At 46.0% G+C, this 25369-nt stretch overlaps 1 long non-coding RNA gene across 12 annotated transcripts in view; it reads right to left on the bottom strand.

The window, feature by feature from the left end:
* LOC147342275 (uncharacterized) overlaps positions 1-25369 on the bottom strand; it is a 39200-nt gene that overhangs the window by 2071 nt on the left and 11760 nt on the right. Inside the window, exon 6 of one of the 12 annotated variants that reach the window (XR_015157328.1) lies at positions 23658-24402. The exons of the other annotated variants lie outside the window; for them this stretch is intronic. This is a non-coding gene — a long non-coding RNA (uncharacterized LOC147342275). Of the gene's footprint in view, positions 1-23657; positions 24403-25369 lie in introns of those variants that run through there. 12 annotated transcript variants of the gene reach the window in all.

Raw genomic sequence — 25369 nt, 5'->3', positions numbered from 1 at the left:
TGAAATTTGTTCCCCTCACTTGGCTTCTATGGATTGTCTCCATCCCTCTATCAAAGGCCACAGCTCTCATCACACACCTTCTCCTACAGTTACTGCCCAAGTTCTGGTAACTCCTCCCTCCCCTTGATCCTTTAAGCCTTCCATCAGCATCTGTGAGGCTCTGCCCCATCTCTTACTGTTTTTTACTTTTTCTTGTGTATCTGCTGCATATACCAGCACTGCATTTCCACCACTCTGGAGTCCATGTCTTAAAGCAGCCATTTGTTCTGACAGATCTCCAGGTCAGCTAGAACTGGGGTGACTTAGGATGGGCTCAGCTGGACTTCTTTACTTCATGCTTTGGAAGCTGGGGCAGCTGCTTTTCTCACTGGAGGTCTGTGAGATGGAAGCAACTCTGCTCCACAGGCCTCTCACCCTCCTTGGATCGGTAGGTATGTTTCTCTCATGACAGTGGCAGAGCCTCAAAAGAGCAAACACAACACAGGCTTCCTCTTAAGGCCTAAGCTTGGGACTGGCATGGTCTCACGTTCACCCACATACTATTGGCCAAAAAGTCCTCCAAGCCCAAAGAAGTGAGACAGGGAATTACACTCTACAAATAACAATACCATGTAAGGATATGGATAAAAGTAAGGATAAAGAATTGAAGTCAGTTATTCAATCTGCTGGTCCCATCTTCGTCATTATAAATAGCCCCTTTTATTAAATCCACCTCAATTACATTATTTGAATGTGCCATATGTTGCCTTCCAGACTCTAGACAAAGGTAAGAATAGATATCAAAAAAGGACCGAAGAAAACCGTCCCTAAAAATGGGATTCTAATATTCTATAGCTATTCTAATATTCTATTTAATAAATATTAAATATTTATATTCATAAATATTTTTATATATAAATTATATATATGTGCTATTTAATAAATATTAAATATTCTATTTAATAAATATTAAAAATATTTATTTCTTTGACTGCACTGGGTCTTAGTTGAGGCAGGCAGGATCTTTGATCTTCATTGGGGCATGAGGGATTCTTTTTTAGGTTGAGGCATATAGGATCTAGTTCTCTGACCAGGGATCAAACCTGGGCCTTCAGAATTAGGAGTGCAGAATCTTAGCCACTCACTGGACCACCAGAGAAGTCTCTATTACTCTCATATTTAAGAAGCACACAACTAACTTTTTTACCAGGAGAAAATGGGATACTGATAATCCATGGCATTTAGTGGCATCACAGTGACTCAATTTATCATTGGTGTTAAAAGGGATGAAGTTCAGGTGGTGGGCAATAGAAATAAAGTGACTGTGATACTTAGTCACCATGGTGACAATAGCTATTATAAAGATTGTAGAGTCAGATGGCTGCTTCTGATGGCTCCAAAGAGAGTAAGAAGGGAAAAGGACCTGTTGAAAACTTTTAATACCCAACTCAGAACCAGGTGGAAAATCAGGAAGTCTCAGTGTTTGCTCTAAAGAAATACTTCTCCTCCTGTAGCCTCTGGATTGATGTGGGTGAGGATCAAGTCTAGAAAATGATTTTAATGTGGCAGAGTTGCAAACCCAATTAAATACTCAAACCCTTTGGTTTAAGTCCCTTACAATAAGTGGAGGGTATGATGGGAAAGGCCTCCCTGGTGGCTCAGTGGGTAAAGAATTTGCCTGCAGTACAGGGGGCCCAGGTTCAATCTCCAAGTCAGAAAGATCCCCTGGAGAAGGAAATGGCAACCCACTCCAGTGTTCTTGCCTAGAGAATCCCATGCACAGAGGAGCCTCACGGGCTACAGTCCATGGGGTCACAAAAGAGTTGGACATGACTGAAGTGAGTGAGCATGCACACACGGATGAGGAAGAAGGAAGATTCCAAGGTATGGAATGGAGACATTTGTGCAGACACAGATGAAACTGAGACCTTGAATACGCAAATCCTTCTAAACCTTCCCAAATGAAAACCTTTCAATGACCATGCCAAGAAAATGTGATTTTCTTCAGAAACCACCTCCACTATGCTCAAGGAGGGTTAAATGGCAGCATAGTTCAGATAGTAAAGTACAAGACATGTGCCCGGAGGAGACAGATTGTTTGCCAAAAGAAGTGCAGGATTTCATTAACTTACATCAACTCCTGTAAAGAGTTCTGGGGAACATGCATTTAACTAGATTCTAAGGTTGCTAGACAAACAAGAATGTAATCGAAGGCCTGATTACCTAAAATATTTTGAAATGGGTGCTCAACTGGAAAATAGGATGTAATGTCATGGTTTGAGCACTTGGGAAGAGGTATTAATATTCAACTAGGTTAGCCAATCTTGACAGTAAGCTATAGCCAGTAAGACTGAAATATCAGACATGCTATAGACAGAGGTCTAAATGCTAAAGAATGTGAGGATGCTAAAAAGGATCTATTATATGCAACCTACTCAACCATTCAGCAGCCATATTTCCTCAGGAGTTCCTGGAAGGTATTCCATTCTTCAAGGAATTAAGAAATAAATTCAGATCAGTTCAGTTCAGTCGCTCAGTTGTGTCTGACTCTTTGCGACCCCATGAAACGCAGCACACCAGGCCTCCCTGTCCATCACCAACTGCCGGAGTTCACTCAGACAAATGTCCATCGAGTCGGTGATGCCATCCAGCCATCTCATCCTCTGTCGTCCTCTTCTCTTCCTGCCCCCAATCCCTCCAATTAACCTGACCCTAATCCAGGTGTCTCTGTGGTAAATGTAACCTAATCCAGGTGGCTCAGGCCCAGTGCTTGGCAGGACTCTTTGGAGACACAGAAGCCACGGGTTTGATCCCTGAGTCGGGACAATCCCCTGGAGTGGCAACCCACTCCAGTATTCTTGCCTGGAAAATGCCCACACAAATGCTAAAATCTGAAGCCCCCCACCTTCGTCCACTAGTCAGAGTGTGCTTATGAAAGTCAGGTAAAAGATCCACCTTCCTTGGAAACTCAGTGGGACCATGGATCTATTTTTATGGTTCCCAGTCTCAGAAAATATACTTGGAACAGACACACGTAATAACATAGTGGTCCCGTGACCTATGGAGTGCAGTCTATTATACAGAAAGGAGGGCCAAGCAGAAGGTCCCCAAACGCCTTACCCCCACCCATTCTCCTCTGCTGAGCTAGTAACCCAAAAACAAGCTAGAAACCATGCCAGAGGAATCACAGAGTTTGTGTCACCATTAAAGACTTGAAAGAGGCAGAGGTGTGATTCCAACCACATCCCCATTTAACTTCCTTTTTTGGCTCTTTCAAAAAACAGATGGTCTTGGAGAATGGCTGTAGATTATCACACACTTAATCAGTGATGCCATTTGCAGCTGATTCTGGATGTGATATCTTTGCTGGAACAAAGCAACGGAGCCCTTGGAAGCTGGTATGCAGATAGTAGCCTAACAAATTCTCCCCCACTCCCCATTCCGATGGCCAAAGTTAATCAGAAGCAATCTGACTCCAGGTGGCAGAGACAACAATATATTTCACTGTAAAGGCACCTGCTCTTTGTCATGACAGTCTAGGGAGACCTTGATTGTCTTGGTACCCTAAGAACATCATACTAGTCTGTCACATTGGTGTCATGATAGAAAGCTCAAGGATTTGCCACATCAGCAGCATTCCTAAGGATCTAGAGGTCTAGATCATGTCAGGATATACTCTGACAGGCACAATGCTTGCCTCTTTGAATTTTAGAGGCAACATATACCACATATGATCGTGTTGCTCCCACCCACATATCAGGAAACTCATCATAAGGCTGTCAGATCAATGGTGAGTGAGACAGGTAGTGCCTTCTCCATGAAGATGACTTCATGGAAAAGAACAGGTCAAGGAAAGTTTCTTAGGGGGAGAAGAGGTATGGGATCATATGTTGGAAAGAAAAGATGAGTCCATCCGAGTCAGGGGAAACCGCTATAATACTCAGGTATTTTCATTCAGTTTTGTTTCAAAAACCTAAAAAAAAAATATTGTACATTAGTGATATATGTGGAATCTAGAAAAAGGCACAGATGAACCTATTTGCAAAGCAGAAATAGAGACACAGATGTAGAGAACAAACATATGGACACCAAGAAGGGAAAGGGCTGGGATGAATTGGGTGGTATTGACATATACACGCTATTGATTGTTGTTGTTCAGTCGCTACGTCATATCCAACTCTTTTCAACCCCATGGGCTGCAGCATGCTAGGCTCCTCTGTCCTCCACTATCTCCCAGAGTTCGCTCAATGTCATGTCCATGAAGTTGGTGATGCTTCTCACAACAAGGCTATGGTCCATGAAGGAGACGCACTATTGATACTCTATATGAAATAGATAACTATTGAGAGCCTACTGTACAACACAGAGAACTCTGGTGATTTAAATGGGAAGGAAATCCCAAAAAAGAAATATATGTATATGTATGACTGATTCACTTTGCTGAACTGCAGAAAATAATGTTATAAAGCAACTATTTATTACAATAAAAAATTATTTTATTATTGCCAATAAAAAAATTTTTTAATCTTAAAGCTCAGGAAGAAGTATCAATCTTAAATTACAGAGGTCACACAAAGCTCAGAGCATTAGCAGGAGTAGGGACCATAGGCTTGCTTCTACCCAGGTTCTTCAAGTCCAAACCCCACTGTAATAGTCTTTGCCACCAATGCCATATCTGGCTCAAATGATATTAGGAGGTGACCCAAAATAGGGGAAAAGAAAGTGGTGCCCCTGGGCAAACCTGGATGGAGCAGCACTATGGCCACTCTTAGCTGCTATACCCAGGGATGATTTTTTTAAATTATTTTCATTCTATAACAACCTAGGTCCCTTGAAAGACAGACTCCTTCCTAGGAGTAGACTGTGGCTGGCCTCGAGGTGGTTTCTTTCTGGAACTCTTCGCTCAAGGTCCCCAAATCCACACTCAGATGCCAGAGAAAGGATACCCTGCCTAGTTTTGCCTTCCCTTTGGAGTAGGCGAAGTTGGAAGTAAGGGGTAACCCTCAAGCATCTCCCGGACAACTGGGAAAAGGCAGGAGCCAGGGGACTCCAGCCAGTCCGTCATGGGTCTCATTTGTGACACCCCGCAGAAACGAACCCTGAGATGCGGGCTGGACTACATCCCTCATGGGAGAAGGAAATGGCAACCGACTCCGGTGTTCTTGCCTGGAGAATCCCAGGGACGGGGGAGCCTGGTGGGCTGCCGTCTATGGGGTCGCACAGAGTCAGACACTACTGAAGTGACTTAGCAGCAGCAGCAGAAAGGAACCCTGAGATGCGGGCTGGACTATATCCCTCATGGGAGAAGGAAATGGCAACCCACCTCTGGGCAATTCTTGCCTAGAGAATCCCGTGGACAGAGGAGCCTGATGGGCTGTTGTCCATGGGCTGTTGTCGCACAGAGTCGGACACGACTGAAGCGACTTCGCATGCATGCATTGGAGAAGGAAATGGCAACCCACTCCAGTATTCTTGCCTGGAGAATCCCAGGGACAGAGGAGCCTGGTGGGCTGCCGTCTATGAGGTCGCACAGGGTCGGACACGACTGACGCGATTTAACAGCAGCAGCAGCAGCAGAAGCAGCTACATCCCTCACCGGCGTCTGCCCTTGTCCCTGTCCCTCCAGGAGAGAAGCTGTATCAGGCCAGCGTCTGCTAGTCAGGGGCCAGCTGGGGCTGAGGAGGCGGGGCCGGGAACGTCGTGAGGATTTGGCCAGGTTAGCAGCCTTCGGATGGGGGGTGGAGAGAGAGACTTGGAGGCCCAGGCAACTGGAGCGCGATCCTTGCTCCTCCTCCTCCCCGGGAAGAGGAACAGGCTTTCAGATACCAGCCTGCTGAGAGCGCTCCCCCTTCCCCGACGGGGCTCCCAGCATCTCCCGGCGGGGAGGAGCGAAGTGCTGGGCGCGGGGACAGCCGGGGGCGTGAGTGGCTGCACCGTGTCAGCAGTCTGGCTGCTGGGGTGGCGCTGGGGGGTGGAAGGGCGGCCGGCGGCGCCCTGAGTCGGGGGAGCTGCTCTGGGGTTGAAATACTGCAGTGGGAGTTTTAGGCAGCATCATGATTTGTGTCTCCATCACCCTGTTGTTAGCGGCGGTGTTTTTATTGTGGTTTAGCACTCTGCAGTGCCTCGCCTCTCTCAGGGTTCTCCCGCCAGCCCCTCCCACAGCCTTCCCCGCCTCCGCCCAGGGCCCCAGGAGCCCTCCACCCTACCCCAGCAGGCCTCCGGTTCGGTCTCCCCTCCCCACCTCGAGCCAGGAGAGCGTGGGGCTAGGGAGAGGACAGGCGCGATGCTAAGGTACTAACTGTATTAATGAGAATGGCAAACACACATCCTCTCCATCTGGCGCCACAAAAAGAGATGCTGTTGGGGATGCAATTACCCACTACAGGAGAGAGTAAAATATTTGTCAGGTTTCGCAATGAAATTATTAATAATAGCCCCAATTACCAAAACCCTACTAATGAGATGAATACAAATCGCCCTTCCTGCTTGCAAGAGGAAAAACAGGTTGAAGAGAATCCAAAAGGCCATTTGATGGCAGGAATCTCTGCCACTCAGAAAGGCATTTTCTGTGTTTGGGGATTCTGGGGAGCGGAGCTGGAGAGGACGTTCCAATTGTTGGTGACGCACGCTCTGACATTACAAGCTGTGGTTGTGTGTCCGACTGTCTATCTTGAGCTGGGCTCCCCGGACTCCAGAGGGCTCTGGACAATCCCCAACCCGCATGACAAGACGGCCAAGAACCCCCGACCCCCCAGTCACTGTTCCCAGGCTGTCTGTGCAGCCTTCCAGGTCTCCTGCAGAAAGTGGTTGTAGCCCACTTCAGGCCAGATATTTCTGCTATTTCCGACATTTTTTTTCCTTCATGAAATTTGTATATAGCAGAAGCTGGGTTTGCTTTAGGAAGAGCATATGCTTCATATTTATTGGAATAAGTTTTCTAGTTCCTTAGCATTCTGTTCACTGATATTCCGTATGTTAAAAATATCTCTGCTTTTTCCCCTGATACTCTAGTAGGCAGCCACAGTTTTCCTCTCTAGCTTTTCTGGGTAGAAACCAGAACCTGCTCTCCACAGCCTGGGGGAGTATTCTATACCTTTGGAGAGGATGACCTGATTTCCTACCCATGAAGACAAAGACAGTTCTTACTCTCCACCTGTTTTATGGATAATGGTATCAGGCAGCCAGATTCTAGGGAGCTAACTAATATAACTTATATTATAAAGAAAAAAACTAAGGCCAAAGACTTTGTCTCATCCTTAGGTACTCTGCCCTCTTGTAGGTCTTTAATGTGTTAAGTGGAGGAAGCAAAAAGAAGAGACTCTGAACACTCCTGTAAGTCTGGGATTCAAGGAGATTGCAAATCAGCTCAGCAGGTCCACAATTCCCAGGAGGAGTGGGCCATAATTCCCTGGGGACCTCACACGCTAAGCCCACACTCCAACAGGCTCTGTGATTTCCCAGGGGTCTGATGGGAAGGTCTTTGCCCTTGCTGATCTCCCTGAGACACACAGGGGCTACTATCTCAACAACAGGAAACTCATTTTTATGACAGCCCCAGTGACAAGAGAATAATGAATAAGCTGGAATTATCCACATTTGAAAAACAGAACCTGGAGTTAAAATAGTAAAAATCAATATCCAAATTCATATGTGCGTGTCTGTATGCGTGTGTATGTGTGGGAGAGAGAGAGAGAAAGAGAAGGGTGTGATAGAGAGAAAAGAAAGTAAAAAAGGCAATGTGCCTGGTGGTCCAGTGGCTAAGACTCCTGCTCCCAATGCAAGAGGTCTGGGTTTGATCCCTGGTCAAAGAACTAAGATCCCACAGGCAGCAACTGAAGATTTTACACGCCACAATGAGGATCAAAGTTCTGGCCTGCCGTAACTAAGACTCAGCACAACCAAACAAAATAATTAATTAAAAAAAAACACACACACACACAGAGAGGGACTGAGACAGTGGTGTAGGGTCAGGGAGATGTTTACAAATAAGACGGAAGAGCAAACCCCTTCTTGGAGGTGACCTCAGCCTCATATGCCCCTCATCAGGTAGAAGAGTGGGATGGAGGATGGAGTTGCTGAGGCCAAGGGTGATGACTCACTTTTCTGAGCCCAACAGCCCATCAGAGATCTCCTGAAAAGACCCACCCCCTCATCAGCCATTTATATCAATCAGGACAGCTTGTCGTCTTGTCTGAGCCAAGAAACTGCACAGATCAGGGTTGCAGGTCATGGCTTGGTAAACCCACTAGCAGGTCAGGTCCCCACCCTGGGCCATGACCTGTCTTCTCTGGACCTGACCTCAAAGAGGTTGCCTAAGCAGATCAAACTCAGGAAGTCCATTTGCTTCAATATTCTTTTGTAAGCTGGCTATCTCATATTTAAAATGCCTTTCCTCATGGAAAAATCACCACATTGGTTCATTCACTCAACAATTGTTTATTGAGTACCAGGTGCTGAGGACACAATGATGAAAAACAGACATAGGCATTATGGTCTCAGATCTATCTATTTAAAAGCCATTTAATCAATAATGAAGGCAAGCTCCTTTGTGTGTGTGTGGGAGAATTCCATTTTGAGCTCCATCTCGGGCTACCTGGAAAATAGCATTCCCTGCCTTGGCAATAGCAGTCGCAACTCCCACCTGGTCCCTTGAGCAACCGCAACCACAAGTAAGAGGTGCAAAAACCAGTATCTGTTGAGGGCCTACTGTATGCCTGGCGGTGCTCGCACTTCACATACCTCTGTGAGATGCGACTCTGTGAAACAGACACAATTGCTCTTGCTTTACAGATAAAGAATCCAATTCTCAGAACCTAAGTAAGTTGCCTAAGCCCGTTGCGGAGCATGGGCTCTAGAGGGCTGGCTCATTAACTGTGGCTCTCGGGCTTAGTTGCTTCACCATTCATGGGATTATCCCAGAGCAGGGATCATCCCGGAGCAGGGATCAAACCCATGTCCCCTGCATTGCAGGCTGACTTTTAACCACTGGACCACCAGGTAAGTCCCTAAACCAGGAGTCTCTAAGAGTCTTTGCAGTCTCCTGGTTTTGGTCCCCCTACCTAAGCATCTGAGCCATTTTCTGCTTCCTCTCATTTCATAACCTATTGTTATGAAATTGTTATGGCTATTGTTTCGGAACGGCAAGGCTCCAAGGGTTGACTCAAATGGACATATAAGAACATGTTGATAAATCAAGGCCTTTCCCAATCACATACCTAGTTAGACCCCCTCTGTCAGGTTCCAAGGGGCCACTCCAGCCACTGCCGTCAACAGATGTCTTTTTTTTTTTTTTAATCAGAGGAAAATGGCTTACATTTTGTGTTGTGTTGGTTAGGAGGTGTCTTAAATAAACCAAGGCTGCTGCTATCTCCCTACCCTCGCACCATCTCCCCAGCATGTGATCCTTTGCCCCAGTCCAGTTCATAGAGGGCTTCTTTGCACAACAGGTGGCTGCCCACCAGACAGCCCCTGTCTGCAGTGAGAGAGGCAAGACTGTCAGAGGAGACTTGCTCCTCGGCCCAGCCACCCACATCTCAGCCTCAGGACAGTTTTCTCTGCTCCACACGCCCTGCGTGGGTTGGCTCCTGTTGCTAGGAGAACCTGACCATTTGCATTTCCTGCTGTTTTTATTTTAGATTAGCAGCCGCACTGCTGCAGAAACACAGGATATTTTAAGAAAGACAGAAAAAGGAAGGGCGAGGGAAGGACCTAGCATGGGATCTCCTTCCCAAAGGCCTGCAAAACACTTGGACCAAGGTGGCTCCCATCCCAGCCCCCACCCTGGCCTCTTGCCTCCTCTCCCTGAACACCTCCATCTCACCGTCCTGACACCTTGACCAGAACTTTCAAGCTATACAAGAACAAGAGGGACTTCCCTCATGGTCCAGTGGTTAAGACTCTGCCTTGCAATGCAGGGGCTGCAGGTTTGATCCCTAGTCGGGGAACTAAGATGCCATGTGCCAAAACTAAGACCAGAGGCAGCCAAGTAAGCAAACACAAAAAATATTTTTAAAAATAAAATAAAGAACAACACAGTCTCCTCCCAGAATAAAAAGTCAGGCTTTGTACTCAACCCAACATAGAGAGCATAGTTTCCCTGTGTTAAGCAGAAACACTTCTAGATTCCCAAAGGAATTCTCCAGCCCTGCCAAAACATCTGATCTCCAAAGATTATGTTTTCTCTTCCTCCTGCCCCTTCTTTCCCAGTTCAATTCAGTTTAGTTCAGTCGCTCAGTCGTGTCCGATTCTGTGACCCCATGAACGCAGCACACCAGGCCTCCCTGTCCATCACCAACTCCCGGAGTTCACTCAAACTCATGTCCATCGAGTCAGTGATGCCATCCAGCCATCTCATCCTCTGTCGTCCCCTTCTCCTCCTGCCCCCAATCCCTCCCAGCCTCAGAGTCTTTTCCAATGAGTCATCTCTTTGCATGAGGTGGCCAAAGTATTGGAGTTTCAGCCTCTGCATCAGTCCTTCCAATGAACACCCAGGACTGATCTTTAGGATGGACTGGTTGGATCTCCTTGCAGTCCAAGGGACTCTCAAGAGTCTTCTCCAACACCACAGTTCCAGGTGCTGCCCTAAAAATGGGGGTTTGATTTTGCCTTAAGGCCTCACACAAATCAGTATTCCTCCCTAAATTCCTCTCTCTTCTACTAACCTCTCCAGGCGCCCCCGAGCTCAGTTGCTTCAGTCTGTCCAACTCTTTGCAACTCTATGGACTGTAGCCCACCAGGCTCCTCTGTCCATGGGATTCTCCAGGCAAGAAGGCTAGAGTGGGTAACCATTTCCTTCTCCAGCAGATCTTCCTGACCCAGGGATCGAACCTTGTTCTCCTGCATTACAGGTCAATTCTTTACTGTTTGAGCCACCAGGGATTTCTGAGACAGTTCATTAATAGGGAAACAGAAAACTGGAGTGGAACTTTGTTGCCCTCCCCTCTTCGTCCCATCTTTTTCCTTCTCCTGCCTAGAAGACAGATGTTCGGCTAAGGTTCTAGCAGCCATCTTGAGCCATGAGATGGGTACCACATACTGGGGCTGACCCTGTGGAACATTATATTGGCTGTGATGGAAATTCAGAAATCTCCTCAGAAAGCTGCTTATGTACACACACACAATTTTGCAAACAACTTCCAGTTTCATGAACCCTGTAACCAATGCATGGACCCATGTCAAGAACCCTGCCTTATAGATGTGGGGTCACTCAGCTCTACCCCAGCTTCTTAGATCATCAGGTTAAAGTGATCATACTGAGTGAAGTAAATCAAACAGGAAAGGAGAAATATTGTATGGCATCCCTTATATGCAGAATCTAAAAAGAAATGATACAAATGAACTTATTTAGAAAACAGAAAGAAACTCACAGACTTAAGGGAATGAACTTATGATTGCCAGTGGGGAATGATGGGGGAAGGGATAGTTAGGGAGTTTGACATGAACATGTTCAACTCTAAATTTAAAATGGATAACCATCAAGGACCCAATGTAGAGCACAGGAGACTCTGCTCAATGTCATGTGGCAGCCTGGATAGGAGGGGAGTCTGGGGGAAAAAGGATACATGGATATGTATGGCTGAGTCCCTTCAGTGTCCACCTGAACCTAACACAACATTGTTGATTGGCTATACTCCAATACAAAATTTAAAGTTTTTTAAAAAAAACAAAGTGGAGAAAGTCTAGGATTGTGTTGTGACTGTTGCCAAAATCTTGGTTCTCTGCACCAATGCCAGACAGAAATATGGAGACAGAGTTATGGAGGAGAAAGAAAGAGTGGCTTTATTACTTTGCCAGGCAAAGGGGGAACTGAGTAAGTAGGCTAGCGCCTCAAGAACTGCGGTCCCTTCCCTGGTGAGCAGGGAAAGGTTTTATAGTCAGGCAGGAGAATGGGGTAAGGATCAAGGCAGTAACAACCTTGCATTCTTCTTTCTTCTGCAGTTTCAAAAGGGCGGGGTTGCTGACAGATTAGGGTGTGCACAGGGTCCTAAGTGGTCCATCTCCTACTGTGGATGAAACTCTGCCTCAGGTGATTTCATTGCTGCTTCTCCTTTGATCAGCAACTGTTTTCCCTCCTGGAACTCAGAGAAGGTCGTGGAGGCTAGAATCTTGCCTACAAGGGATGGGGGACCAAAGGCATCCGTGCCCAGGAGTCCCACAGGGCCCTGCTGGCATCATGACCACATTTTGTCACCTGACAGCCCTCTTCTTCCCCCTCCCTCGCATCATTCCTCTTAGTTCTCTAAAGCTGGGCTACCCATCTCTCCTCCCCTCTCCTCCTCCCCACCGCCCCCCCCACCAGCTTTCTCCTTGCGCTGCCAATCCCACTCCAAAGTCACTTCATACCGGGAAGGAAATTAGCATTTGTGTTGGGACAGAAAGTGACACTGCTCAGCGCTCACTGTCATTCTGCTCTTAATTAATATTTAACCTCAGAGAGATTGTGCAGCAGACGGAAGTGGCTGATGGGAGAACAAAGCCGGAGCTGGCTCTCCTTCTCAACACTGTCTCCCCCACTTCCAGCTTCTCTCCCTGTACCTTCGGGCCCTGAAGGACCCAGAGGGCCCACTGGGAAGTGAGGAGAGGTGGCCCCTGAAGATCCCCGGTTGTACTTTGTGGATTTGCTCCCTGAAATCTCTTGCCGAGAGAATCCTTCTGCAACAAAATGAGAGCAGCTGGAGCTCAAAACCTGATTCCCAGGGCCCCCGAGCTGGACCCAGGCCTGGCCTGCCCAGCAGGATAAAAAGACCAGAGGGGGAAAGAAGAGCAATGCAAACGTGCCCCTCAACAGATTATATTTAATGCACTATTTTTAGTTGCCTTCAATCCCTCGGGGCTGTCAGGGCGGTTGCAGCCCCACTCCCCCGGGAGAGGAAATGACAGGCATTATTACCCAGCCCAGAACACTGGTGCAGTGCGTGGTGGGTGGGGGAGGTGCTGCCTTGCCAGCTCCAAAACTGGGGAACTGAATTTTCCAACGGGAAATTGAGGACACCGAGGAAGATCGGGCCACGGACGGAGGGCCCCCAGGATCCCTTCCTCCTCCATTCCCCGCCAGCCTGCCAGACCATCCCCGCATCCAGTCCACTGGGCCGGGACCAGGAATGTGGGAGTCTCCTCAGTCCCCAAGTGTCTGTAAAGTAGGTTATACAACATCCCTCACTGCCAAGTTCTTCCTTGTCTCTAATCTTAGCCCTGCCTTCGGTCTAAGCCCGTTTCCCCTTGCTCCACATGCAGAGGCAACGGAGGACAGCTGGTCACCAGCCCCCAGCGAGAGATCCCTTCTTTGTCTTGAAGAAAATGATTCAGTTTCCCCTTGGCCTTCTCCTCTCCAACCTGAGTCATCCCAGTTCCTTTAACCTTTCCACACATGTCATGTTTTTTAGCTCATCTTCTTATCACCCTTCTAACTCCGCTCTGAATAGATCCCGAAGTTCCTCCTTGGAACCTGAGCTGACGCTGGGCCTTTGCCAGGGAGCACCTGAGCATCCATTTGAATGAAGGAATTAGTCCCCCACTGTCTTGGAGTGATTTTTCTCATTGCCTTAGTTATCCTCAGGACCACAGTCTCCTTACAGATCACATCCTCCGCCTCTCCCACCTCCCTCACCCTCCTCTACACCCACTAAGTGCGAGGCTTCTAAGTACTGGTACATACATTCTCGTTGCGTTCAGGTTTAAATGAGATGTGTATATAAAAGTTTTCAGGAAATAGCTATCGTTTACTTTGTAAATTATACAGAGGCCTCTAAGGAGTGGCTTTTATTCTTGTGGTGCCTGCCAGACCTCTGGAGAATGTTTTCTTAACCACAGCATTGCAAATCATAGCATTATTCTGTATTATATTCATTTGTTTGGTAAATATGTTTTGAGTTCCTCTATCTCAGGCAATATGCTAGATTCTGAGATGTCAAAATGAAAGATGGAATCCTGGTTCCACAGGTATTCACAGCCGAGTAAGGAAGGTAAGATGTAAACAATTACCAGGCAGGGCTTGTGTGCTGTGCTCGGTCGTGTGTGACTCTTTGCGACCCCATGGACTGTAACCCGCCAGGCTCCTCTGTCCATGGGATTTTCCAGGCAAGAATACTGGAGTGGGTTGCCATGCCCTCCTCCAGGGGATCTTCGCAACCCAGGGATGGAACCCGAGTCTCTTGAGCCTCCTTCACTGGCAGGCAGATTCTTTACCACTGCACCACCTGGGAACCCCTGAGGCTTCTAGGTAGGCTGATAACTGCTAATAAAGTGCTGGTGTAATATTGAGGAGGAGGAAACAGACCACAGCTCTCCACTCTATGATTCCACCTTGCTCAGCATTTATATGGATGTGTTTATGGCTGTCAGCATCTCATCCTAGGCTTGGTCCAATCTGCGTTTTCCTGGAGTGCTTGTCAGTATTGTGAAGAAATACCCAAGAAGGACTGCACAGAACCCTTTCAAAATTTGGTATATGGATTCATACAGAGAAGGGTCTTTCCATCTCTCTCTTTTTTTTTAATTTTGCAGTTTGGTGCCTGTCTGCAGCCTTTTCACCAATGTGAGGGTCAATCTAACACAGAGAGACTCTGAGAGAAGCACTGTGGAAAGATGGCAAGGGAAACAGAGACTTGACAGCACATTCTAAGCCCCCGGGTCCACCCATCCACCCATGCCAACCCAGGTAAGTGGTCTGATAAAATTCTTGATTTTGTTTAAACTAGTAACTCCAAAAGGAAACAGAAGACTGACAAGAGCCCTCAGAACCAAGATCTTTTCCTAGAGGGGAGCAGAAGGTGGTTGCCTAATGTGCATAGAGCAATTCGGCCACATGGCTCCATGACTGAAAGATACACGGGTAGGGGAGAAATTCATCTAGATAGGAGAGGAGTTGTGTCTGACTCTTTGTGACCCCATGGACTATACAGTCCACAGAATTCTCCAGGCCAGAATCCTGGAGTGGGTAGCCAGCCATTTCCTTCTTCAGGGGATCATCCCAACCCAGGGATTGAACCCAGGTCTCCCACATTGCAAGCGGATTCTTTACCAGCTGAGCTACCTGAGAAGCCCCAAAGACAGGAGAGGTGGCATCATAAGGAAGAGCTTTGTGGTGAGCCAGATTTGAGTGGAATCCCAGCTCTGCTGCCTACAGCTTGTGTGATTTATTCAAGTTACCTAACTTCTCTTTTTCCCCACAAGTTCCTTGCTGGTAAAACGTGGATGACAGTATTTGCTTCATTGCACTATAGTCATGGACAGATGTGAGAGCTGGGCCATAAAGAAGGCTGAGCACTGAAGAATTGATGCTTTCAAATTGTGGCACTGGAGAAGACTCTTGAGAGTCCCTTGGACAGAAAGGAGATCAAACCAGTCCATCCTAAAGGAAATCAACACTGAATATTCACTGATAGGACAGAAGCTGAAGTTGAAGCTCCAATGCTTTGCCTACCTGATGTGAAGAGCCGACTCACTGGCAAAGACCCTGATCCTGGGAAAAATTGAGGGCAGAAGGGGAAGGGGACAACAGAGGATGAGATGGTTGGATGGCACAGTCAACTCAACAGACATGAATCTGAGCAAACTCTGGAAGGCAGTGAAGGACAGGGAAGCCTGGCATGCTGCAGGCCACGGGGTCACCAAAGATTGGATGTGACTGAGCACACATACACATGCAAAGGGTCTCCGACCTGTCAATTTTTTAAAACCAATAAAGATCAGCCATCTGACCAGAGAAAAAATGCCTGTACCTATCCAGTCCTCATCTATCTTTGGGTTCTTGTCTCTGTCTTAAAGGAATTTTCCCGACTCTCCAGTAAGTCTAAGTATAGCAAGCCCACACAACAGACTTGGGACAAGGGAGAGAGGTGCTGAGACAGACCAGGGGACAAAGGCTTTGAGCGTGACTAGAGGAACTATAAATGGTCACCCAGAATCCTACAATGGTTCCTCAACCAAGCAGAGCTAATCTAGGACAACACATGAGAAAGCCCAGCTGCACAAGATCGAATAAACTCATGTCTGAAATGTTAGCTGTTCCGACTTAGAATCTTCAGGGTCTGTCATCAAAGAATCCCTGGAAATAACTCGCACTTCCTGCCCCCGTCCTGTCAGAATACTGGGTACGTTAATGTGAGGCACTCAAACATCTCTTGTATTATTACAGCATATTAGACAGTCATTCGTATATATCTTATAGAAAGCCTGAATTGATAGTGGCTTAACTATATAAGAGATTGTTTCCGCATGAGTTTAGCATGTTGCTTTACGGTCAAAAGACAGCTGATGCAGCTCTGAACTTCAGGTCTGTATTCAAGGCAGGAAGAAGAGGAACTGGTGATGCCAGCTGCTTCTGCCTCCTCCTATCTGGAGAGCAAGAGCTTTCCCAGAAGATTTCTCAGCAGAAATCTGTTCATATCTCATTGGCCATATCTGGGCTGTGTGATCAGCCTTAGCTGTCATAAAAGCTGTGAAAGTGGAAATAGGCTTAGATTGATTATGACGCATTGTCAGGTCCGGACCCATGACAGGCTCCAACAAAACTGCCGTTCTCTTAGGAAGCAAGTAGAGGGAAATACATGGTTGTTGGCTAGGTAACCAATAGCTTCTGCCATGATGGTTTGATTAAGATCTACACATCTTCATATAATATCCCAAATGTGGAACTTTCCTGTTGTTATTTTTTTCTTAAGACATTTTTGATGTGAACCATTTTTAAAGTCTTTATTGAATGTGTTACAACATTGCTTCTGTTCTATGTTTCAGTTTTTGGGCAAGGAGGTATGTGGGATACTAGCTCCCCAACCAGGGTTCAAACCTGTACCCTCTGCATTGGAAGGTGAAGTCCCAGCCACTGGGCCACCGGGGTGGGCGGTGGGGGGAGGGTCTCTTTCCTGTTGTGATGATCTGACATATGTTTAGCAAATCATAACATAGCTCAATTCTGCCATTCTGTTCCCATGTAGGACAGATGGTGCTCTCTATTCTCTAAGAACCAGGCTTTAAAGTACTGGGCTTTCCTGGTGGCTCCGTTGGTAAAGAATCTGCCTGCAATGCAGGACACCCAGTTTCAACCCCTGGATCAGGAAGATCCCCTGGAGAAGGGCATGGCAACCCACTCCAGTATTCTTGCCTGGAGAATTCCACGGATAGAGCAGCCTGGCGGGTTACAGTCCATGGGGTTGCAAAGAGTTGGACATGACTGAATGACTAAGCACATTAAATTATTAGAGAAATGCAATCAAAACCACCATGAGGTATCTCCTCACACGAGTCAGAATGCCCATCATTAAAAAGCCCACAAACAATAAATGCTGGAGAAGGTGTGGAGAAAAGGAAACCTTTGTACACTGTTGGGAGGAAGGTAAATTGGTGCAGCTACTATGGATAACAGTATGGAATTTCCTCAAAAAGCTAGAAATAGGGAACTTCCCTGGTGGTCCAATGGTTAAGCTTCATCTCCAATGCAGGAGGTGCCTGTTCAATCTCCGGTTGGCGTCTAGGATACCACTTGCCTCAGGGCCAAAGAAACAAACAAAAACACGTAAAGCAGAAATGATATTGTAACAAATTCATTAAAGACTTTTTAAAAAATTGTTTAAAAAAAAACGAGTTACCATTATGATCCAGCAATCCCACTCCTAAGACTGTATCTGGACAAACCTATAATTCAAAAAAATACATGCCCCGCTATGTTCACAGCAACACGATCCACAGTAGCCAAGATAAGTAAGCAACCTAAACGTCCATCAACAAATGAATGAATAAAGAAGATGTGACATAAATATATACACATGTGTATGCCATGGAATACTGTTGTTGTTTAGTCACTCAGTCGTGTCCAACTCTTTGTGACCCCATGGACTGAAGCCCACCAGGTCCCTCTGTCCATGGGATTCTCCAGGCAAGAATACGGGAGTGGGTTGCCATTTCCTGCTCAGCTATAAAAAAGAATGAAATAATGCCATTTGCAGCAACACGGATGGATCTAGAGATTATCATACCAAGTGAAGTGAGACAGAAAGAGAAAGGCAAATATCATATGATGTCACATACATGTGGAATTTGAAATCGACACAAATGAACTTATCTACGAAACAGAAGCAGACTCACAGACATAGAATAGACTTGTGGTTGCCAAGGGAGAGGTTGGCAGGGAGGGATGTGTTGGGAGCTTGGGATTATGCAAAGTAGTATATATAGGTTGGACAGACAACAAGGTCCTACTGTTTAGCACGGGGAACTATATTCAATATCCTGTAATAAATTATATTGGAAAAAAGTATGAAAAAGATTGTGTCGAACACGACTAAGCACATACGTGTATATATATATGTACGTGTGTATATACATGTATGTATATATGTATACATATAACTGAATCAGTTTGCTGTACACTGGAAGCTAACACAAAATTGTAAATCAACTACAATAAAATAATTTTTTTTTAAAAGAACCAAACTTTCTAGTCTCACTTATGAGGAACATCTGTTACAGGATTGTGTCTACCGTACAGATTGTTGACTCGGTCTCCCAGGCATGTGTGAATACTGAACACCTCTGGAAAGGCTATCTAAATACCTTAAGACTCAGGGTCAAAGGGACAGAGTGGTTTTACCTAACATGCCTTCTCCGCTAAGCAGTAGGAACATTTCCACTAACAACCCAACCCCAAAACAGCTCATGTTCCAGCACTCCCCACCCTCATACCACTCCGACACAGGATCCCACGGCAGGCAAAGCAAAAATAACAAAAGTATATCAACCCAAATAACGATCAGTTCTTGCCTCGTTGAATGCAAACACTCCACCCAAACTGCAGAATAACAAAAGCTTGTAGTTAATAATCCTTTACTTTCCAGTGCTTCAGTCTGACCAAAAAGAGTAAAAAAGAAAAAAGTCAAACCAAAGAAACATCACCAAAGTTAGAGTCAGGGTTACTCTGGGTAGAACTTCTGTCATCTTTACATAGGGAAAGGCATTTGACCCAACGATCAAATTCCTGTGTCATGGTCTAATCTGAGGGGTGTGTGACATGCCTTGCATATTGGGTGGTGCACTTGAGGAAGTGTTTTTTCTTTTTAATAATTTAAAAATTTTCTTTATTTTTGGCTGTGCTGGGTCTTTGTTGCTGCACAGGTCTTTTTCTCTAGTTGAGGCGAGCGAGGGCTGCTCTCTACTTGAGGTGCGCTTCTCACTGAGGCGGCTTCTCTTGTTGCAGAGCACAGCTCTACGGTGCATGGGCTTCGGCAGTTGCAGCTCATGGGCTCAGTATTTGCAGCTTGCCGGCTCTACAGCACAGGCTCAATAGTTGTGGCGTACAGGCTTAATTGCTCCACGGCACATGGGATCTTCTCAGACCAGGGATGGAACCAGTGTCTCCTGCATTGGCAGGCGATCTCTTTACCACTGAGCCACCAGGGAAGCCCTCGAGGAAGCTTTTTCTCGTAGAAGGCCTGCCATCTAGACCCTACAATGGCTGAATTCTAGTATCTGTTCTCCTATGTCTGGGTCACATATGCCATCCAATAGCATGGCAGTCTGTGAGGACAGATTTGTCTGTGTCCCCTTCCTTGTGAAGTCTAGATAAGAAACCTTTCCATACCAACACTAACTGTCCTCGCACAAGTTCGTGTGAAAATTCAGTAGATGCTTGTTGATAACACCATCTCCAGCCAGATGGCGGATCTGTATTGGTTCAACAAAAGTGACTGCGGAAGGCCCTTAAAAAGTGAAAGTGCTAGTCGCTAAGTCATGTCCGACTCTTTGCAACCCCATGGACTCTAGCCCGCCAGCCTGCTCTGTCCTGGAATTCTCCAGGCAAGAATACTGGAACGGGTTGCCATTTCCTTCTTCGGGGGATCTTCCCAACCCAACAATCAAACCCGGGTCTCCTGTATTACAGGCTAATTCTTTACCGTTGGAGCCACAAGGTAAAGCCACCAGGTAGATCCTTGCTTGCCTATAAATGGCAGTGGCAGACTGATCTTCATCTACCCAACCGGCCATTGGTTTGGCCTGGTAGGCAGAAATCATTAGCATAGAAAATTATTCAAGGGAATAGGGATCAACTGCATCAGACCACCAAATGAAAGAAAAATCCCACTTTTTAAAATGAAAAGAAAACCCTCTAAGCTTATCACTGTAAAGAAAACCTCCAAATTAAAAAAGGACAGCAGACTTCCTTCACATTCCCATGGTTAAAACTTTGCCTTTCAATGCAGATGGTGTATTTTTGACTCCTGGTCTATGAACTAAGATCCCACAGGTGGAGGGGTGTGGCCAAAAAGTTGTTGTTGTTGTTTTTTTTTTTTAAAAAAAAGGACAGCAAGGCCACAAAGTCAGGCTCTGATCCCCTGACAGCCAATTTCCTCTTAAGCTCTCTTACTGACGGATGCTGCCACCCAGCTGGCCTGTGGACCTCGAGCCCTGGGGTGTGTCATTCTTCCTTTGATGTCCCTTTGTGTAGCTAAGACAAAGCTGAAATGCTCCACCGAGCTAAAGGAAGGAAACCATAAAACAGCAAGAGAAACACGAAACTAGATAAACTGGTTGTAGGCTAAGTTCCTTCTCAGGCTCTCAGGCCCTGTCATGTTCTGTCTTCCATGCTCCTCCCATGAAGGGGTGGGGAGGGGGATCTCAGCAAGGATTTCCACGGAACACAGATCCCAATGTCTCGGCTCCTGAGAATGGAAGCCCAGAAGCTGAATCTCAGAGAGTGGAGGAGTCGCCTCCCTATTTAAGGCCCACCTACTACATTCTTGCTGAAGACATACCTGGGCCTCCACCAGAATCATATGTGTGTGTGTGTGTGTGTGTGTGTGTGTGTGTGTGTATGCTGAGTCTCTCAGTCGTGTCCAACTCTTTGCGACTCCATGGACTATAGCCCGCCAGGATCCTATGTCCATGGGATTTCCCAGGCAAGAATACTAGAGTGGGTTGCCATTTCCTCCTCCAGGGGATCTTCCCAACCCAGAGATGGAACCTGCGTCTCCTGTATTGGCAGGCAGGTTTGTTACACACGAGCCACCTGGGAAGCTCTCAGCAAATCTCCCACTGCAAATTAGATCATGCCTGACCACAGAAATATGCACTTTCCTTTACCCCTTACTTCATGTTGAAATTCTTTCACCCATTTTTCAATCATTCAAAAAAGAGAATTTGTGAAGTATCCACTATGTCCCATACATCGAGATAAGGTTCAGTTCAGTTCAGTCACTCAGTCATGTCCGACTCTTTGCAACCCCATGAATTGCAGCACGCCAGGCCTCTCTGTCCAACTCCCGGAGTTCACTCAAACTCACATCCATTGAGTCAGTGATGCCATCCAGCCATCTCATCCTCTGTCATCCCCTTCTCCTCCCACCCCCAATCCCTCCCGCATCAGAGTCGGTGGTTAAAAGAGCTATTTTCATTCTTTATGGAGCTTTCAGTTCAAAGAACATACTCTTTAAAAATAAGAATTAAAGGGTCCCTATTTTTCTGAGAAGCTAAAGGCAAAGGAGAAAAGGAAAGATCTAAAGACCCATCTAAATTCAGAGTTCCAAAGAACAACAAGGAGAGATAAGAAAGCCTTCCTCGGTGATCAATGCAAAGAAATAGAGGAAAACAATAGAATGGGAAAGACTAGAGATCTCTTCAAGAAAATTAGAGATACCAAGGGAACATTTCATGCAAAGATGGGCTCGATAAAGGACAGAAATGGTATGGACCTAACAGAAGGAAAAGATACTAAGAAGAGGTGGCAAGAATACACAGAACAATTATAGAAAAAAGATCTTAATGACGCAGATAACCACAATGGTGTGATCATTCACTTAGAGCCAGACATCCTGGAACGTGAAGTCAAGTGGGCCTTAGGAAGCATCACTACAAACAAAGCTAGTGGAGGAGATGGATTTCCAGTTGAGCTATTTCAGATCCTAAAAGATGATGCTGTGAAAGTGCTGCACTCAATATGCCAGCAAATTTGGAAAACTCAGCAGTGGCCACAAGACTGGAAAAGGTCAATTTTCATTCCAGTCCCAAAGAAAGGCAATGCCAAAGAATGCTCAAACTACCACACAATTGCACTTATCTCACATGCTAGCAAAGTAATGCTCAAAATTCTCCAAGCCAGGTTTCAACAGTACATGAACCATGAACTTCCAGATGTTCAAGCTGGATTTAGAAAAACCAGAGGAACCAGTGATCAAATTGTCAACAACTGTTGGATCGTCAAAAAAGCAAGAGAGTTCCAGAAAACCGTCTACTTCTGCTTTATTGACTATGCAAAAGCCTTTGACTGTGTGGATCACAACAAACTGTGGAACATTCTTAAAGAGATGGGAATACCAGACCACCTGACCTGCCTCCTGAGAAATCTGTATGCAGGTCAAGAAGCAACAGTTAGAACTGAACATGGAACAACAGACTGGTTCCAAATTGGGAAAGGAGTACATCAAGGCTGTATATTATCACCCTGCTTATTTAACTTATATGCAGAGTACATCATGTAAAATGCTGGGCTGGATGAAGCACAAGCTGGAATCAAGATTTCCAGGACAAATATCAATAACCTCAGATATACAGATGACACCACCCTCATGGCAGAAAGCAAAGAAGAACTAAAGAGCCTCTTGATGAAAGTGAAAGAGGAGAGTGAAAAAACTGGCTTAAAACTCAACATTCAAAAAGAAAAAACAAAACTCAACATTCAAAAAACTAAGATCATGGCAACTGGTCCCATCACTTCATGGCAAATAGATGGGGAAACAATGGAAACAGTGACAGACTTTATTTTTTTGAACTCCAAAATCACTGCAGATGGTGACTGCAGCTATGAAATTAAAAGACGCTTGCTCCTTGGAAGAAAAGCTATAACCAACCTAGTCAACATATTAAAAAGCAGAAACATTACATTACCAACAAAGGTCCACCTAGTCAAAGCTATGGTTTTTCCAGTAGTCATATATGGATGTAGGAGTTGGACTATAAAGAAAGCCGAGTGCCAAAGAATTGATGCTTTTGAACTGTGGTGTTGGAGAAGACTCTTGAGAGTCCCTTGGACTGCAAGGAGATCCAACCAGTCCATCCTAAAGGAAATCAGTCCTGGATATTCATTGGAAGGACTGATGCTGAGCTGAAACTCCAATACTTTGGCCACCTGATGCAAAGAACTGACTCATTTGAAAAGACCCTGATGCTGGGAAAGATTGAAGGCAAGTGGAGAAGGATTTGACAGACGATGAGATAGTTGGATGGCATCACCTACTCAATGGACATGAGTTTGAGCAAGCTCCAGGAGTTGAGATGGATAGGGGAGCCTGGTGTGCTGCAGTCTGTGGGGTCCCAAAGAGTCAGACAATGACTGAATGACTGAACTGATTGAATTGATATTTCAGGGACATACGTGCTTAGTCGCTCAGTCGTGTCCAACTCTTTGCAACCCCATGGACTCTTTGTAGCCCACCAGGCTCCTCTGTCCATGGAATTCTCCAGGCAAGAATACTGGAGTGGGTTGCCATGCCCTCCTCCAGAGGATCTTCCCAGCTTAGGGATCGAACCCAGGTCTCCCACATTGCAGGTGGATTCTTTACCGTCTGAGCCACCAGGGAAGCCCATATACTTGAATATTTATAAGTAAAATGATAATGGGGGAGTCATGAGGAATATTGGTAAATTTGGTGATGACCTGAGACTTATTGAAAGTGAGTGATGGGTACTTGGAGTTCCTTTATGTATTAACTCTGTTTACTTTTGCATGTGTTTTTTCTAAAGTAAAACAAAAGGTTATTTTTTTTTTAAGTGTTAATATAAGGCAATAGTAGCTAGATGTCAAATGGATGACAACCATGGCCTCTGGATCCAGACGAAAACCACCACTCTACCCAAGCTCTCAGACTAGAGAGTGTTCAGTTCAGTTGCTCAGTCGTGTCCGACTCTTTGAGACCCCATGAATTGCAGCACACCAGGCCTCCCTGTCCATCACCAACTCCCGGAGTTCACCCAAACTCACGTCCATCGAGTCGGTGATGCTATCCAGTCATCTCATCCTCTGTCGAACCCTTCTCCTCCTGCCCCCAATCCCTCCCAGCATCAGAGTCTTTTCCAATGAGTCAGCTCTTTGCATGAGGTGGCCAAAGTATTGGAGTTTCAGCTTTAGCAACATTCTTTCCAAAGAACACCCAGGACTGATCTCCTTTAGGATGGACTGGTTGGATCTCCTTGCAGTCCAAGGGACTCTCAAGAGTCTTCTCCAACACCACAGTTCAAAAGCATTAATTCTTCGGCGCTCAGCTTTCTTCACAGTCCAACTCTCACATCCATACATGACCACTGGAAAAACAATAGCTTTGACTAGACGAACCTTTGTTGGCAAAGTAATGTCTCTGCTTTTGAATATGCTATCTATCTTGGTCATAACTTTCCTTCCAAGGAGTAAGCGTCTTTTAATTTCATGGCTGCAATCACCACCTGCAGAGAGTGTAGCGTGGAGCAACTTAAATGTGGAATGCTGGCTACGTACACATTCCAAGAGATGCCCATTCTGTATGACTTCAAGAGTCGCTATCTCCTGGATGTTTCCCCTTCTTCCCTAAGGTAGACAATGGCAGGAAGAATGGCCTGCACCTCACCTGACGCACATTACTGAAAGAACAAGGAATCTCTTTTACTTAAAAAAATTGTTTTTAAGTTTTGGGCCATGCCATGATGCATGCGGGATCTTAGTTCCCTGATCAGGGATCGAACCTACACTCCCTGCCTTGGAAGCTCAGAGTCCTAACCCTGGACTACTAGGGAAGCCCCAGGACTCTCTTTTATCCATTGTCCACCTGAACCACAAAAGGAGAAAAGGTCTTCAAACAGACTAAGGTAAAAACCATACCTCATATAAGTCTTTTTATAAAAACAAACAAACAAACAATTAAAACAGGCATTATCTGGACCAAAATTGAAGTGGTTCTTAGGTTTGTGTGGGAGTTTAAAATATTATCAGAATGGTTGTTTGCTTGTTATAAGAATAACTTTGTTGGTTCAATGTTTGCAGGTGGGATGTGAGGCTCAGCAGGTACACATGTTGCTAGGCCATCACTGGCTTTTATTCATCAGGAAACGCAGGGAAGCAAACTGAGGAAAGGGAAACGGAGGGCTAGAGAATAAGTAAATGGGGCAATATAGGAACAAGGAGCAAACTGCATGCAGGACTCAGAATTACGCTGAGACCCAGAGTAACAGGGCATGGACCGGGAGGAGGCAGGCCCCTGGCACAGGGGCAAGGGAGCAGGTGTGTGTTAGAGCTCTGAGGAGCGGCGGGGCTGCTGACCAGGCAGGAGCACACAGCTGACGTGACCTCGAGGCCTGGCAGTGCCCCAGGGTGTCGTCAGGGCACTGATTTAGACATAAACCCTGCGTGAGGGGCAGGCGATGGAATTGCTGTCCT

This window comes from Bos grunniens, chromosome 29 (assembly GCF_055505025.1).
Source record: "Bos grunniens cultivar Pamir isolate PY7600 chromosome 29, Bosgru_T2T1.0, whole genome shotgun sequence".
In the NCBI taxonomy this organism is placed as follows: Eukaryota; Metazoa; Chordata; class Mammalia; order Artiodactyla; family Bovidae; genus Bos; species Bos grunniens.
This window is presented reverse-complemented; position numbering and strand designations above follow the sequence as displayed.